The sequence below is a fragment of the Opisthocomus hoazin genome, chromosome 1 (genome assembly GCF_030867145.1).
Source record: "Opisthocomus hoazin isolate bOpiHoa1 chromosome 1, bOpiHoa1.hap1, whole genome shotgun sequence".
Lineage (NCBI taxonomy): Eukaryota > Metazoa > Chordata > Aves > Opisthocomiformes > Opisthocomidae > Opisthocomus > Opisthocomus hoazin.
This window is the reverse complement of record NC_134414.1, coordinates 112,330,129-112,348,069: the sequence shown is the minus strand read 5'-3', so window position 1 is coordinate 112,348,069 and position 17,941 is coordinate 112,330,129.

Here is a 17,941-nt window from a genome sequence, read left to right as displayed (position 1 = left end):
GGAAAACTAAAGAAATGTTGTAAAATTTTCTTTCCATATTAAGCTTCATGACTTTGTCCTGCAATGCTTTTATTCAGATCCTTAGGACATTTTTTTTTTCAAGCCACCATATTTTGTGGAAAAAACCAGCTCATCTAGGTCCATTCGAATTGACTTGTCTCTGTCCTTCTTTCTAACTTGGAAGTACATCTTAATTTCTTTTCTGGTAACATTAATTTTAAAGAAAATATTAACTCTTTTGATTTTAGTGATTTTTTTTATTATTTTATCCAAAGTAGCTAGCCCAAAATTGTACATGAATTCTTTACATGTTGCTGAATTATACTTGACAAAGTACACGTTTCTTTTATGGTACTTAACAGTGAAGTTAGTCTTAGATGAACTTCTCTGTAGTGGTCAAGAGATTAAAGGGCAAAGCATTTTCTACTAAAGTTTGATCTTCTCCCCCCCCCAACCAGTACTACCTGATTTATTCATCTGTACTTGCCTTAAATAGATTTAAGATGGAACTCACCTAGAATAACTGTGCTCAGAACAATTTGGAATTCTTTCAGTGTGGATATTAACCAGTTTTCTCCACTTAATATGCTGCATATGTAACAAGGAAAATGCAGACTGCACTCACCTCTGACTCATATTTGCACATGCCCTTTATTAGTATATATAATGCAAGGTGGCTTTAACAGCTAATGTTCTCAGAGAACTGAAAACCTTATATTTGATGGATAAGTTCTTATTTGTAAATAATTCCTTCAGTATTCAGAAGAAAAAATGTGGACAAGGGTTACAGCAACTTGTTTGTTTATGTAATGGGTTTGCATATACATTATGTGTAATTTTGGAGTGAAATATGAATGGGCAATCACTGTTTCATGCTGAGGAAATGACCACCAATGGAGCTCATGTCAAGATATTCCTGCCATACCTTAATATTAAAGCTATAGTAAATAGTTCTAAGCACTTTGACAAATACAGTGTAGAAGTATGCATATGTATGTATATTTTTTACTATAAATAGAACTATTTAGTATGCATTTAATTGTAATTAAACCCTCACATCTAGAAACAGATAGCTTTACATGCCCTTGCATCTCACTATGACATTACATTTTTAAAAAATCATACATTTTATTTTTAGAGATAAAGCAAAGACATCAGTTTTCCCCAAACATGACTATATTTGATGTCACGACTTATTTTATATTCACCACGAAATACATACATGAATTTCATGGGTAAAACAGAGTGCATGTTACAAGTTACATGAAGAACTTAAGCACAACTTGTCTTCACACAAATTAAGGCTATCATCTCAGCAATTTTACTTTGTGAGCTCAAAGTCAAATTTGCCTGTTTTGGTGATTTTACTTTGGGCACCAGAATTAGCTGCAGTAAAATAGGGCAATTTGTGGGAAAACTAACATATGCATACATAATACTACAATGTATGTTTTGTCCTGGGCGTGAAAGAAAAGGAGAATGCTATCCGGCATTTCTAAAACGTGAAAGATACACAAATATTGAGTGTACAACTACATTACATGAATAGAAAGATAGCAAGATGATCAGCTAAAAAATAAATGCAGTGTTTCAAAGTTAGGTTAAAGGCAGTCACTGCAGAAGACAGCCCTTTTTCACAATTTCTGACCATGGATGGAATTTGCGTTGGATCTAAAGATCATTGTTTTCTGTTCCAGATGCAAGACAAGACTTCTTTAACCTGACTTCTCTAATACAAGAAAAACAAACAAACAAACAAACAAACATACCTACCTCCAAAAATGTCATGTGCATACAGTTTATTCCTGACACAGAAAGAGGATGCAAACCATCCATGACTATGTTAAGCACATTGGTTAATGTAAGTCTGGAAGATCCTTTGATGTTACAGTGTTAAAGGAGGTATAAGAAATCTCATAGGAAGTAATTTCTTGATCATTAAGATGTGGTCCTTTCTTCTATGATTTTACCCATAATACTTTCGACTCATTTATAACGTTAAAAAGTACAAGAAGCTTCATAGCACATTTCATGAATTAAAAGTACACCTTACCTATGATTTATAATACACTACACAAAGCTGAATTCAGTCATCTGAGCTTTCTTAGAGTTCCAGAGGCACTGCACAGACACATTTTACAAAACCCTCCATTTCTTCAACAATGACAAAGTTCTTTACCTGCTAAAGTGAGAGTGGAGAACATGATATTGCCTCCATCTCGTTGTCCTGAGCATCCTGCATCCTTGATACAGGTAGTACTTTATTTTTTATTATAGTCATGCCTTTTTGAAAAAAGATTAGCCTATCAATTTTCACTATGTTTTCCCAATCAATACTTTACCTGTCTTTTAACTGAAATGACTTAATAATTGTATTCCTTAGGTGGGATTCATATCTGTAAGAGAAAGTATATTGGTGCATCCCATTCTAAATTTCTCACTGCTTGTTGCAGCTTTACTCAGAATCTCAATAGTGCAACAAATTTAAAGAGGGTTTAGTTCATTTTTCTACTTGAAGTTTGGAAAAAGATTGGTTTGAAGTTTGGATTTTAGCATTGATGGACCAACAGAAATCTCAGCCTTCTGCATGATAAGTTTCCATTTCAAGAAACACCTGCGCTAATGAAGTTGTGAGAGTTTTGCTATTGAATCCAAAGTTGGAAGGATTTGAAAGTAAAAGGACATGAAATATTAGCCGTAAGTTCTTTCTACTGGAAATATGATCTTGATTTTTTACTGTAAGTCTTCCTGAATAGCATGGGAGCTATATCTGTGAATTATAAAATCTAGCTATTATGAAGTCATTAATTTTAATCCCCCCTAGAAAGGAGTGGTTACTCTAAAGTTAAATCACTGAGCCAAGCTTTTGATTTGGTAAAATTAAAGCTCCAATAAATATCTCTCTTGTGGTTTAACCTTACTTTAAATAAATTTAATTCAGACTGATTATATTCTGATAATAAGTAATACACATGAACTGGGGTAGGACATGAAGTACAAAACAAAACCACTGACATGAAGATGGCATATCTAGTCTTATATCTCTGGCTTGCTATTATACACAAATACTAGAACATGTAAATTTGAAAAAAAAAGAGACAGGGGAGCAGCTAGAACTTCTGTCATTCTTGTATAGATGACAGACATATATTTTCTTTCATGAAACAGACATTTTTTTCCGACTGAAGACGAGACAACATTGGAAAGGCTAAATTCAGTGAGTAGGCTTGCGGGTCAGTGAATGCAGCCCCTCTTTGTGCTGCCCAAAATGCAGCAAACACACATAAAGGCTTCTGTTCCTATCTTTCTAGTGAGGTAAGACAGCCAGACCTTCTGTTTCTAAACAGCTTTTAGTACAGAATCCACATAATAACCTGGGTAGCATTATAAATACTTAAAGGAAAGGCTCCAAGGGTGAAGGATGTTGGAGGGGAATCCGTGGGCAGTACTGTTTACCTCTGCAAGCCAGGTCTTCTGCTCCGCAGCTGCAGGATGTAGTGCATCACCTGTTGTCCCTGCAGTGCCAGACCCTCACCCAGATCCCAGGCTTAGTCCAGCAGCTTCATAACCCTATCCCATGCCAGAAGGTTGAGACAATGGGAGAACAAGTCCAGGCTTCTCTGTCTTGGATTCAAATTCCTCTGCAGTACTCATCAAAGTTTCTGATCATCACTCCAGAACATCTACTCCGTGTCTTAGATTCTCATCTTCCGCACCTATGGCTTGGCCCACTGGTCTGCAGTCAGGAAACACCACTCAGTAACCCCAAATTTATTCCTTAACTCTGGGAAAGATTGCAACTGTTCCTACCATCTTCTATTGCACTGTTCAGGAAAGAAGTTTATCTACCTTACTCCTAATGCTTTGGGAAACTTTCAGAGACTGGAAAGTCTGTTTGGGCTTGCAGAATGAAAGAAAAAGAGAGAAGAGGTAATCAGGCTTGCTTCCTCCATTTTCTCCTAATATTAAAACACAGTATTACATTCAGGCAGTTTTTAAATGCTTTTCTTCCCAGCTGTGCTCCAGTCAGTTGACTTGTTACCCCCTTGGCATCTCCCCCCTGTGCCGTGTTCTCAGTATTCTTTCGGAATGATCCCGTAAAGATAAAAAAAGTTACAAACAAGGGTATTGTTTCTTGTTAGTTTCCCAAGTCATATAATCATAGAATCATTAAATAGCCCACGTTGGAATAGACCTCCAAAGGTCATTTTTTCCAAACTTTTTTGGGAAAGGGAGCCTAGATGAGATTGTCTAGCACTCTGTCCAGTCACATCTTGGAAACCTCCAGTGATGGGGACAGTATCAGATCCTTGGGGAGTTTGTTCTAGTGAATGATTACCCTCACTGTAAAAACCTTCCTTCTTATATCATAGTGAAACCTCTTCTGGTGCAACTTGTACACATAGCACCTTGTCCTCTCCATGAGGGTCCTTGTGAAGAGAGACCCTCCATTCTCTGTGTAGCCTGTCTTTAAGTACTGGAAAACTTGACAATGTTCCTCTGATCCTTCGCTTCTCCAGGTTGAAAAAACTGAATGCTTTCAGTCTTTCTTCATGGGGCATGTTCTCCAGCACTTTGATCATCTTCATGGCTCTTCTTTGGACCCTCTCAGGTCTGTCCTTGTCTTTCTTGAATTGCAGGAACCAGAACTTGACACAGTGCTGCACGTGCGGCCTGACAAGTACTGGGTAGAGCTGGATGATTAAATCTCTATCTCTGCTAGACACCGCCCTGCAGATGCAGCCAAGGATCCCATTTGCCTTCATTGTGGTAGCAATGCACTGCTGAGCCAGCTTGTTGTCCACCAGGACCTGCAGGCCCCTTTCTGCAAGGTCACACTGTAACAGGTACAAAAAGCTGCCATGGTACTTCAGAAAGATAAATAAAATTAGTTTCAGTTCAGTATTTTTCATTGATAAACTAGTGAGAAACTCCTTAAACTATCTGCTAAGGTCCAAAGGAAGGTTAATTCACTGGTATTCTTATGTAGTACAACCTTTCTAATTCAAATTTATTATCTGAAGTTTGATTGGAGACTAAGGAACATTGAAAGTATTCTACATAAAAGCAATATTTCAATTTTTCTAAATTTACACAAGATGGAAGACGCTTTATTCATTTAAAACATTCATTCAAAGTTTTGCATTGATTTTCTAAATTATTATCTCTACATATATTGGTATTCCCTGAAGTCTTACCAAAAGAAAACTTATAAAATTACTCTGCTACTAAATCTTTGTCAAGAACTGAACATCTGTGTTGTCAGTGTGAGAAACTAGGAAAACTATAGCTCAGGAAAATGTTAATAGGAAATTCCTATTTCAAAGTTAATAGGAAAACAATTCCACAGAAATCTGATTTTCAACAGTGAGCTGAGTGGTTGTCTATTCTGATTAGCTTTATAAACACCATCCATAATGCATATATTCTATATTTAACTCTATTTTGGAACTGAATGTAATTCTAACTCTACTTCTGAAATATTGTTATATTTCATTTTCCACAGAGAATTAAAAAATTTATTTCAGTCAATAAAGATAAATGTAAATATTACCTCTCAAACATCTGCAAGTTGTTTGCTTCCTGCCCTATTTAAAATCCATAAGTCCAGAAAACCTACACTGGAAAATGCTATTAGAGATCCACTACAAAATACCCTCCAACCATATCACATACAACTAGAATATCTCCACACTGGACTGAGGTCAATGTGTTCCAGAAACAACACTTCTATATTTTAATTTCAATATAAAGCATTCAATGCTCCTAGCAGGTAAAAACAAAACCAAATCAAAACCAAACCAAAATTGTTATACTCTTTCTTTAATTTTTTTACTCCTTGATACATTTGCACAGTTTTAACTTAAACTGGAACAACAGATTTGTGATCAGATGCCAGTGACCCAAGACAGCACTTAATTTGGCAACATTAGCAGTAATACACAGAAATTGTTTTCACAGGGCTGAAGTGTTCCTATTTCTCTGCGGAAGTGAGATAAATTCTGATTTCAGTTAGAGAATTGAAGTATTTCTTCATCAAAAGAGGAAAAGCAAAAATATCTTAGTGGAAAGATGAATTACAGCTACAGTACTCAAAGTAGGAAAGGCAATCTGAAATGAAGAATTGTAACTGCCGAACCGAGTTGCTTTAGACACGTACATTTGTGGGGGTTTATACCTTATGCAAATTAATTAAATAGATTCATAGCATTGCACTGACCAAAATATAAAATCTAGAATTTGAAATATGTTTTTGACTTTAGTACAATTGCCTATGAAAAGCTTTTTAGTAGTAGCTTATTTTCTCAGCCATTTAAACTACAATGTGTACAAATCCATGCTGTCCCATTGACACTATCACTAGGGAATGTGTTCTGGTACTACCCGAAGACAATTCAGAAACAGTTTTCCTAAATTTTGTGCAGCAGTATTATCATTAAAATTATTATCAGTGAAACCAAAATATGCTTGTGTAAAATTACTGCAATTAACTGCAGTAATTGTAATTTGAATGATATCTTTTACTTTTATATGTTACACTGAATTCACTATGGTTTGCTGAGGTTATCAGACAATTATTTTTCAATTATCATGTTACAAGTACATTTAAAGGTCTAGACAAAGATAGTATATCTGAGTACCTATACCTGAGTACAGGTATTGAACACACACAACAAAATACTTTCTGCAGCAAGGAAATTACAGACTCTGAAGGAAAGAGAGAGAAAGGGAACAGAGAGACAACAATGGAAGAAAAAGTGATCAAATGCTCATAGTGTGGGAGATGCAAGAATAACATCAGGTCTCCATCACCAGACTCTTATAATTTTGCTCCTGTCAAAAAATTAACTGTGAACTGCAATCTGCAAAACCATGTCCATCTTGCTCATACATACAAGCATATACATTTAGGAAACAGAATACTATTTACACACTTATTTAAACTTTCAGTAGTGAAGACTTTTTATTACCCATCTTTATACTTAACATAGCTTTCTTCTTTTTATCACAGCCAATCCTTAACTTTCTGAAAGACATATTTGGTGACAGAAACATGAGATCTCTTTGCCTCCTAATGATCTGTTCTCTGTACCTTGAAAAAAACCTCACTTATGTCAGAATTGTCAAGGTTCCTCATAGTATTCTTTGATCATAATGTGACACTCAATAAGCTATATAACTATACTCCAATCATGCTCCTCTTTGAGAGACCCCTGCAGCAATTAATCCTTTCAGTTATCATAAAAATAAAAATCTGACTCTTTCTCTCACCTAACACTCCACTGCGAGCAGTGATAATGAAAATAAGACTTCCCATCTTTAGAAAATTCTGGTATTTTGAATAATGTTTCATAGAAGAAAAAAATCTAGACAATATCTCAGGCTTTCATATTGTGTAAAACACTTCAGTAACAGAACATATTTCAAAGGGAAATTGTGTCAGATCACTTTCAGAGACCTAAGCTATGGGTTGGGGCTTTTTCTACAAAATAAACATCTAGAAAAAATCATCCATTGTTTTGGTTATTGAAGGACATACAGATTTCATACAGATTTATGTCAAGCACCAAGACTTTATTCCTTTTCTTCTGGTGTAACTATGTCATATGCATAACAATGATTTATTATGCAGTGTTTTAGAACACTTAAAACATTTTTTTAGCTTTGAAAAAATCCTTATGGATTTATAGGCACTAACTGTGACAGCACAGGTCAGGTTTATCTTCATCTGTTTCATAAACCGATAGGTTTATTTTACTCATAAAATAAGTTTCCACATTGGCACAAAGACAGCAAAATCAATATTCCTGAAAACCTTTTCTCGTTTCCAGATGATGCTGGTAATCTTGCCATTGCATTTCCACACATAAGTCTCAGTAATGTTGTTTTAAGTCTCCCCTATTGTACAACAGATATGAAATAAGTTGTTGGAAATGGAGTCCATTCCACTCCACAATAGCTAACCCAGCCCAGAGATCTGTTAATTTCTTTCTTCTTCCTTCATGGAGACACTTCTTCACATTGTCTATGTTTACTGTGTAATTCAGTGATGTCCCGGAAGCAGGGTTTGAGACCAAAGTTCCTGTATCACTTACTTTCCAGGGATTTCAGGGACAGCTAAGCAGGTCTATTCTGGAGCAGAAAACTTTACCTGGTGTGTGGGAGCCCATCTCAGGCTTCAGAAACCCCCTGCATCCATGGGTCTTGCTGGCCACCTTCATGCAGTACAAGTACCCTTACACTAGTGAGACACACTGGAAAGACAAGTGTCCATTCCACTGCCTAATAAGAGGGCAGGTGACACCTGTGGACAAGCTTATGTGAGCAACGTGGACCTCATAATCCTGGGCACTGCTCATGGGAGTGTTCCCTAGAAATCACTTCAGTGAGAACTGGCATAGATAATGCTATCAATAAAAATATTTCTCTATAACCGCGTTGAAAGAATGTTCAGTTCTGAAGCAAAATTTTCAGAAAATCAAATAATATTTAGGAGTGCATATATTTTCAGTGAGTGATAGTTTTAAATTTCTTATGTTGTCACATATGAGCATTAATTTCTCATTGCCCAAAAACCTAGCTTTGAAACAAATGTAACTGTAGAAAGACAATCTATTTAACAAATATCTGCACAACAGTTGTTATAATAGCTGTTTTTCGCCTCAGTCTTCACTGGAAACCTCTCTCCTCACTTCTCCTGAGTCAATGTACCACAAGAAAAAATGTGTAAATATGGCACTTCAGGAATGTTTTAGCAGGCATGGTGGTATTGGGTTGACTGTTGGACTTGATGAACTTTGAGGATTTTTCCAACCTTATTGATTCTTAATAATGATTCTAAGATGGGGAACAGGGGTGCAAAGCTCCCTCCATTGTAAAAGAATATGAGGTTCGTGAGAAACTGAGGAACATGAACATACGTAATTCTACAGGACCTGACAAAGTGCATCCCAGAGTCCTGAGGGAATTGGCTGATATAGTTGCCAGGCCACTCTCCGTAATATGTGAAAGGTCATGGCAGTCAGGCGAAGTCCCTGGTGACTAGAAGCAGGGAAACTTTTTGCCCATTTTTAAAAAGGGTAGAAAAGACGACCCTGGGAACTACTGATCTGTCAGTCTCACCTCTGTGCCTGGGAAGATTATGGAACTCATCCTCCTAGAAGCTATGCTAAGGCACATGGAGCACAGGAAGTAGATTCGAGGCAGCCAGAATGGCTTCTTCAAGGGCAAGTCCTGCCTGACCAACCTAGGGGCTTTCTATGGTGGAGTGACTGCATCAGTGGACAACGGAAAAGCAATTGATGTGATCTATCTGGACTTCTGTAAAGCCTTTGACATGGTCCACCACAACATTCTTCTCCCTAAATTGGGGAGATATGGATTTGAAGGGTGGACTGTTTGGTGGATGAGGAATTGGTTGGAAGGTCACAGCAAGAGGGTAGTGGTCAACTGCTCAATGTCCAAATGGATGCCAGCAACAAGTGGTGTCCCTCAGGGGTCCGCACTGGGACCGATGTTCTTTAATATTTTCATCAATTATACAGAGAGCGAAATCAGGTGCACCCTCAGCAAGTTTGTAGATGACGTATAGCTGAGTGGTGCAGCTGACATGCCAAAAGGATGAGATGTCATCCAGAGGGACCTGGACAAGCTCGAGAAATGGGCCTGCGTGAAACTCATAAGGTTTAACAAGGCCAAGTGCAAGGTCCTGCATCTGGGTCGGGCAACCCCCGCTATCTATACAGGCTGGGGGATAAGGGAATTGACAGGAGCCCTGAGGATAAGGACTTGGGGGTATTGGTGGATGAAAAGCTGGACATGAGCTAACAATGTGCACTTGCAGCCTAGAAGACCAACAGCATCCCGGGCTGCATCAAGAGAAGTGTGGCCAGCAGGCCGAGGGAGGTCATTCTGCTGCTCTACTTTGCTCAGGTGAGACCTCACCTGGAGTCCTGCCTCCAGCTCTGGAGGCCCCAGCACAGGAAAGACATGGACACGTTGGAAAAGGTCCAGAGGAGGGCAGCAAAGATGATCAGAGGGCTGGAGCACCTCTCCTATGAGGAGAGGTTGAGAGAGTTGGGGCTGTTCAGCGTGGAGAAGAGAAGGCTCTGGGGAGATCTTATTGAGGCCTTTCAGTACATAAAGTGGGCCTATAGGAAAGATGGGGACAATTTTTTTTAGCAAGGGCTGCTGTGGCAGGACAAGGGGTAATGGCTTTAAACTAAGGATGGGTAGATCTAGACTAGATAAAAGGAAGAAATTTTTTACCATGAGGGTGGTGAAACACTAGAACAGGTTGCCCAGAGGGGTAGTGGAAGTCCCATCCCTAGAAACATTGCAGGTCAGGTTGGATGGGACTCCGAGCAACCTGTTCTAGTTGAAGATGTCTCCGCTCACCGCAGGGGAGTTGGGCTATCTGACCTCTAAAGGTCCCTTCCAACACAAACCATTCTATGATTCTATGATTCTATGAATATGTTCCTTGAAAATCCAATATGAGAACATCTTTTTAATGTATAGTATTTACTCAGAAAGCTGAAATGTCATGATCTTTCTAGTTACAGATGCAAATTTTTATAGGTTTGGGGATTTAACTTCTTTTACGTATTGCTTTTCATATATTTTAAACTGATCAAGAGAGAAATGGAAAATTTTAGACCTACTTAATACTATGAATATTCCCAGTGGATTCCCACTATGCTATTTAGCACAGATGTTTCTATAATTGTGATATATCAAGAGATTTTTTGTGTTAAATTGGCCTCAAAATGTCTCTTTTTTTTCCTGTGGAGAGGTAGATACAATCTGGCCCAAGGGGGAAGGCATTCGGGAAAGTACGCATTCTGTTTTAAACACTGGCTTTTTCCATCATATTTATCTAGCTCCTCAGCTACCTTAATCTATCAGGATAGGGATTTGTGTATTGGAAATCATATATATGAATCTCATATACATACTTACATAGATACACACATAGAAACACGGATTATTTCCAGAGCAGAAGCAATCAACAAAAGCATCCTTGATTTTAATGGCTCTGCCACTTCAATCAGGAGTATTCATCATCAGTGTGCCTGGGGCTTTAGAGAAGGCAACAATAACAGCACACAGAAGTCTCGTTGTAGTTCTGTTTTGGAAGAACAAATACCTGTTATAGCTTGTATGATAAACAGGGTAACCATAGAAGTACACTTGGGACTTTACCAAAATACAAGGAATACATGACAAGCCGCCTACATTTACACTTAATCTGTAGAGATAATAGCAAGTGGTTTAGTCAGGCTAAAACACACAGTTTTGGACAAGCTTACAAACTTTATCACACTTTATCCCTTCACTTCTTTTTTACTGAAATGCAATCAGTTTTATAAATTATTTGTAGATTTAAATGTCTGAATTATGGCAGCAACTCAATAAAACTTAAAGTATTGCTGTCATTCTGTTTACTGGACTGATCTTCACAGTTAACTGTAGCATGAACACTGAGGCAGTACTGTATGCTTGCAATACTGAACAAAAGATATTCCTATCAGTTTTAATATAGACCCTGTTTGTAAAGAAGATGATATCAAAAATGTAGGAAAAATATTCTTCCTGAATTTTGGCCATGTTCACAGTGTGGTAGGCATGGATCAAATATACTCTGTGTGGTTTGTTGTCTAAACAAGACACACAAAATGTAAATGAAAAATATAGGCAAGGATAGAGTGGAGTAGGCAATGAACAGCATCACAGAATCATAGAATCATTAAGACTGGAAAAGACCTCTAAGATCATCAAGTCCAACCATCTACCAATCACCCCCATGCCTTCAAAACCATGTGCTCAAGTGCCATATCTACATAGTTTTTTAACACCTCCGTGGAAGGTGACACCACTTTCTTGGGCAGGCTGTTTCAGTGCTTCACAACTCTTTCAGTAGTGAAATTTTTCTTAATATCCAATCTAAACCTCTCCTAATGCAACTTGAGGCCATGTGCTTTTAATAATGCTTTTCCATCTCTTGCTGCCTTCATGACACTGCTGGGTGGGTGATGGTGTATCTCAGTGGTGGGATGGGACCTGACCATGGCAGGATGTCTGTTCCTGCTGTGCTGGTATGAGTGCATTTCTTGGAAGGAGATGTTTCTGAATTATGATGAAGGGGGTACAGGATGCTCATTCTTCCTGTGTCTGCCTCAGCTGTGGCTCCAGCTCTTAGAGCCACTTGTCTGTGCAGGCTCATGCCTGAGCCTCAGGTGATCATGCCTCCAGATAAGCCAGAGCCACCAGAGCCCTGGTCTGCACTCATGGCCCTTGTCCCCCATGCAGAAGGCACCTGACTTCCAGAGAGTGATATCCACCTCCCTAGAATTGCCCCAAGGCCATGCACTCAGGCTCCCAGGGCTTGGTTTGCCTTGAGCTCCTCATGACACAAGAAGCATTGGGCAGCCATGAACAGCAAAGGCCACTGGATGTGATCAGCCAAATATCTGTCCAGATCCCACGTGCCATCAGTTGTCTTCTGCTTCTACCTCCTTCTCCACTTTTTATTGTGCATAATAGAATCACAGATCATAGAATGGTTTGTGTTGGAAGGGACCTTTAGAAGTCAGATAGCCCAACTCCCCTGCGGTGAGCGGAGACATCTTCAACTAGAACAGGTTGCTCAGAGCCCCATCCAACCTGACCTGCAATGTTTCTAGGGATGGGACCTCCACTACCCCTCTGGGCAACCTGTTCTAGTGTTTCACCACCCTCATGGTAAAAAATTTCTTCCTTTTATCTAGTCTAGATCTACCCACCCTTAGTTTAAAGCCATTACCCCTTGTCCTGCCACAACAGGCCTTGCTAAAAAAAATTGTCCCCATCTTTCCTATAGGCCCACTTTATGTACTGAAAGGCCTCAATAAGATCTCCCCAGAGCCTTCTCTTCTCCACGCTGAACAGCCCCAACTCTCTCAACCTCTCCTCATAGGAGAGGTGCTCCAGCCCTCTGATCATCTTTGCTGCCCTCCTCTGGACCTTTTCCAACGTGTCCATGTCTTTCCTGTGCTGGGGCCTCCAGAGCTGGAGGCAGGACTCCAGGTGAGGTCTCACCTGAGCAAAGTAGAGCAGCAGAATGACCTCCCTCGGCCTACTGGCCGTGGAAAGGGGATAATATATCCCCTCCATTGGTCCTACACGTAATTCTGTTGTCAAGTAGATTAGTAGGACTGCAGTGAAACTATTTATTGTTTCTTCCAATAATAGTGTATAAAATAACTGAAAAAAAAAATATATTTAAGAGCAAATTCTTCCCTTCTTTTTCCTTGCTGAAACAGTAAGTAAGTGCAAGGAGGGAGGAAACAACGTCATCATTTGAGCCAGAGTCAGCAGCCCTGTGCAACTCCAAAGACAGAAAATTTTTGAGACATAGCTAGTATGCACTAGCTATGCCAAAGACATCTAAGGGCCCACCACTGTTTAATTACCTTGCCCTTTTTCTGAGTTTAGCAAATGTTAGGCATTGGAAAATGTCTGACTCCACACTCATTGAATACATCACCCAAAATCTGTGTGAATTAATAGGAATTTTGCAGTAACCTTTAACAGAAACAGGATTTCAATAAAAATTTGTGCTCAGCAGCAATGCAAAAGTTAAGAAAAATGTCACATTTGTACAGCTACAGGACCTAAGAGAACTTTGACTACAACTAATTTGACAAAGGAGTATTAGTAGAATATGGATTGCCTTAGAAGGAGTCTGATTTTTTGCTCCTTGTGATATTAGTATCTTAGAAATTGCCCTACCTGGCTATTATCAAATTTTTCATTCAGTTTATTTACTTGGCAGAAGTTTTCAGGAACTAATAGACCTGTCTAAGACTAAAAAATAACACAGGCAGGACTCCAGCCTCTCATCTACCACAGGTCAGAGGGATAAAATAGCAGCATCTCCTTGCCAGATGCCATTGAAGATTCACAGTTCTGAGAAACTCAGCTCCGCACTGGAGGTTTGGCAAAAACCTTCAGTACACTCTTCTTGGAGACGTGCTACTGACAGCAGAATAGCCAGTGGAGAGGATTACTACAGAGGAGATTCCTACAGGAAATTAAAGTCTGTTAAAGATTTTGCCGCAAAATATTGGCAATTGCAGCAAAGTAACTTAAAAGTAAGCTTTAAAAGACAGAAAGCAGTCGAGAGGAAATGAGTTTTTAATGTACCAATGTTAGATAGAACCTTACCTCATTTTTTGCTTTCCAGTATGAGTTATTCACCTTTTTGTCATTTGCTTTTTAGGAAATTTTAAACGTAATCTGCATAACCTACAGTAGATAGGAAATAAGAAAGACTGGGTGTTAAATTCTTTAAAAAGTCTGCGCTGAGTAATCCAGGTCAGCAAGTTTCCCACTCTCTCACTAATCTCTCTCTCCCACCAGAGAGAATAGGATTCATATCTCCTCTAGTTGTATCCGATAGATTTTTCCTAACAAAAAAGATCTACAGGATAATTCCTGTTTTTCCTGTCCAAGTGACCAAACAGACTGTAATGAATGGAATTTGCCAACCAGTCATGGCAGTTCTTTCTGTCCCTCTACCAACCAGGTACAACCCCAGCATCTCATGGATGCTGCTCTTACATCTGTGGTTGTTCATATGGTTTCCTAGAGCAGCAGTAGTACTCTGCCCCTTGTCCCTGTCACAACAGACAGTCTCCTGGATTGTCTTTGCTGCGTATATTTTGGATCAGTAGTCAAATATAAACAGCTTTTTGTTCTTCCGCTATCTGGTTTTGATGTTTTTTCCCTCTTCTTTTTCTGTGTCTGCAGAGATTGCTGGAGGATGAAAAAATCAGAAGTAGACATCTACATAAAAAGAAAGAGGGTAATTAAAATCTCCCAATTGGGGAGGTCAAATTGTAAGAAAAATTAAAAAATAAAATCACAAAGAGAAGACAAAATGTTACTAATATTCTTTGTTCTAGTTTTCTGTACAGGTTCAAAGATGATTTGCAATGCAACCCTCAAATAAACTTTGTAACTCTTGCTGATAGTCCAGGGAAAACAATTACATTCTGAGTACAAAAATTTGAGTATCAAGGCTTCAGAGATGTCTGGTTTTGAATCCATAGCATATTAGAAGAGGACAAAAATACACCAAGAGAAATAATACTATGCAGAATATATTCAGATTTATTTGCAAGGTAAGAAACAATGCAACAGAACTAATATTTAGCTTTACGCTGTCTGGAAAATCAGAACTGATTATATTTTCAACTGCGGCTTAAACTCCAGAAAACATTTTACAGCAATAAAGCAGTCAGAACAGATACATAAATATTATAAAAAATCCTGAAAGGAACAGAATATGGGTGAAATTATTACAGACTTTTAGGGAGAAAAACCTCCAACGCCAAAACCCAGAAATCTTCCAAGTAACGCATTCTTTTTCGATGAACAAATTCACTCTCTTAATATGAATTTCATACATCATATAGGCAGGAAAATTTTAATTAAAATGAAGGAGCAGACCCTGTATATTAAATAAAACAGAGTGCTCAAATTCATGGTTTTCGTTTTTGGCTCTAAACCTTGCTGTTTGTAGGTAACTTGAACTGAGACCAACAAACTTCTGTAGACAGTAGACAAAAAATATTCATCTAAGCATTTGTGCAATTTTGGTCTAACATGACTTAACTTGCTTCTTTTGGAAATAAGCATGAAAGAGGAGAGAATTTGCCTATAATCAAGTGCTAGATTGAGTTTAAAGTCTGGAAAAGTAAGCAAAGGTCCAGGATAAATGAGGATTGTGACAGTGTGCTGCTTGCTACACAGGACACAGCTTTGGCCTAGAGACAACATCCAAAGTTAAGAAGTTAGCTTTAATATTCCTATCAATCCACTGATATCCTTTTAGACACTGTCAGGAAAACTACAATTTAGGGTAGACATTGCAAGAAGTTGTCTTTAAGAAGTGGAATGAAAACACTTAACTTGCATGTTCCCTGTTCAGGAACAAATTCAGGCCTGTTTTGGTTTCGGCTGCCGCCGGCAACAAAAGCGCCACGCGGCCGCCCCTCCCCCCGCCGGCGTGCGGAGGAGAATGGAAAGAAAGAGGCAGAAACTGGTGGGTCGGGATAAGGGCAGTTTAACAGAACAGCAAACAGAGGGAAACAGGAACAACAACGATACAGATAAGGAGAAAACACAACCACGAACCGTACAACAGCCGCTCTCCCGAAACCGGACCGGCGCTGCGCCCGCCCAAGCCGTGAGTGCGTTCCCGCCGCGCCGCTCCCCCCCACCCCCGGAACCCAGCGTGACGTCACATGGTATGGAATACCGGGCTCTGTTTGGCCAGGTGGGGTCAGCCCCCACCCCCCGGCTGTGCCCCTTCCTGGAGTCCGGTGAAAATTAACCCTGTTCTGGCCAAACCCAGGACATTATCCACCCCTTATTCCATACCATCTACGTCATGCCCAGGTCCCCCATTGTCCAGTTGATCACCACTTCTCCTGTCTCCAGATATCATTCCTTTAGTCTATGGATCATCACTCTAAAGTGTCCATTGAGTTCATTTAATCCATGACTTCAGGCTCCATCTGTCGTTATGGTCTTCCGTGGCAGGGGAGGTGATGTGTGGTGATGGGCGGTCACTTGCTGCATCCGGAGCTCACGGCTGATGTATCTGGTGCGGCCCGTGGTGTGTAGCCTCTGTATTCCCTCTCCTGAGCAGGGAAACGCTTGCCCCTAATAGCTGAGACACTGGCCCGTACAGGTGGGGAGTAGGACCTACTCTCTTTCATTTGTCGGACCTCCCGGGCCAGTTTCTCCACAGCTGAGACAAGGGAGGAAGAGAGACTTTCCTCATATTGGCGGAGTCTGACAGCCACCTCGTCCACTGTTGGTGCGTCTTTACCTTTCCAGTTTACAACTGCCAGTGAGTTGGCATGCGAGGAGGGTGCACTCCGCACAAACTTCCTCCACATGGATTGTGAGCACTGGAGTTCATCTGGGTCTGTGGGTACCTGCTCATCGTCTGTGTCACAGTAAACCAGCTCCCGCACAGCTAATTCCCTCAAGTACTGAATACCCCTTTCCATATTGGTCCACTTGCCAGGATAGCATACAAAATCGTCACTGAAGGGGTACCTCTCCCTCACGCCTGACAGAAGTCTCCTCCAGAGGCTGAGGACTTGTTCCTTTTTCCCAATGGCCTTGTCAATGCCCCCATCCCTGGCCAGGGATCCCAGCTGCTTGGCTTCCTTGCCCTCTAATTCCAAGCTGCTGGCCCCATTATCCCAGCACCGCAGCAGCCAGGTGGCAATGTGCTCGCCTGGGCGGCGGCTGAAATCTTTCCGCAAGTCTCGCAGCTCGCCCAGGGACAGGGACCGGGTGATGATCTCTGTCTCTATCTCCCGTGATGACCCTGGCTCATCGTCATCCCTCCCAGAGCGATCTGCTCTCTTTGCGTCTTTCTTTAATTTTACGGGGGCGACTGCAACCGGCACAGGTTGGTCATTGGGCTCAGTCACTGTGCCTGCTGCTGGAGCTGCAGCAGCTGCCGTGCCCGCCGGGGGAGCCGGGACCACACCAGTGGCTGCAGCAGCCGTGGTGCCGGTCGGGGGGGCTGTGACTGCCTGCTGGGCTGGAGGGGCTGCAGGGCCGGCTGGGGGGGCAGTGCCAGTCGCAGTGCCTGCTGCTTCGTTTCCCCCCCTTTCCCCTTTAGGGCACTGAACAGTGTTGAACATGGCTCGGTAGGCGTGGGCCAGACCCCAGCACGTTGCTGTGATCTGTGTCTCTCTGGAGTTCCCAGGGTGGCAGCACACTTTTTGCAGATATTTTACTAGTTTGTCCGGATTCTGTACTTGCTCAGGGGTGAGTTTAAAAAACATCGGGGGTGTCCACTGCCCTAGGTACTTGCCCATGCTGTCCCACACACCCAGCCACTCACAGCTATCCGGCCCCGGGGCAGGTC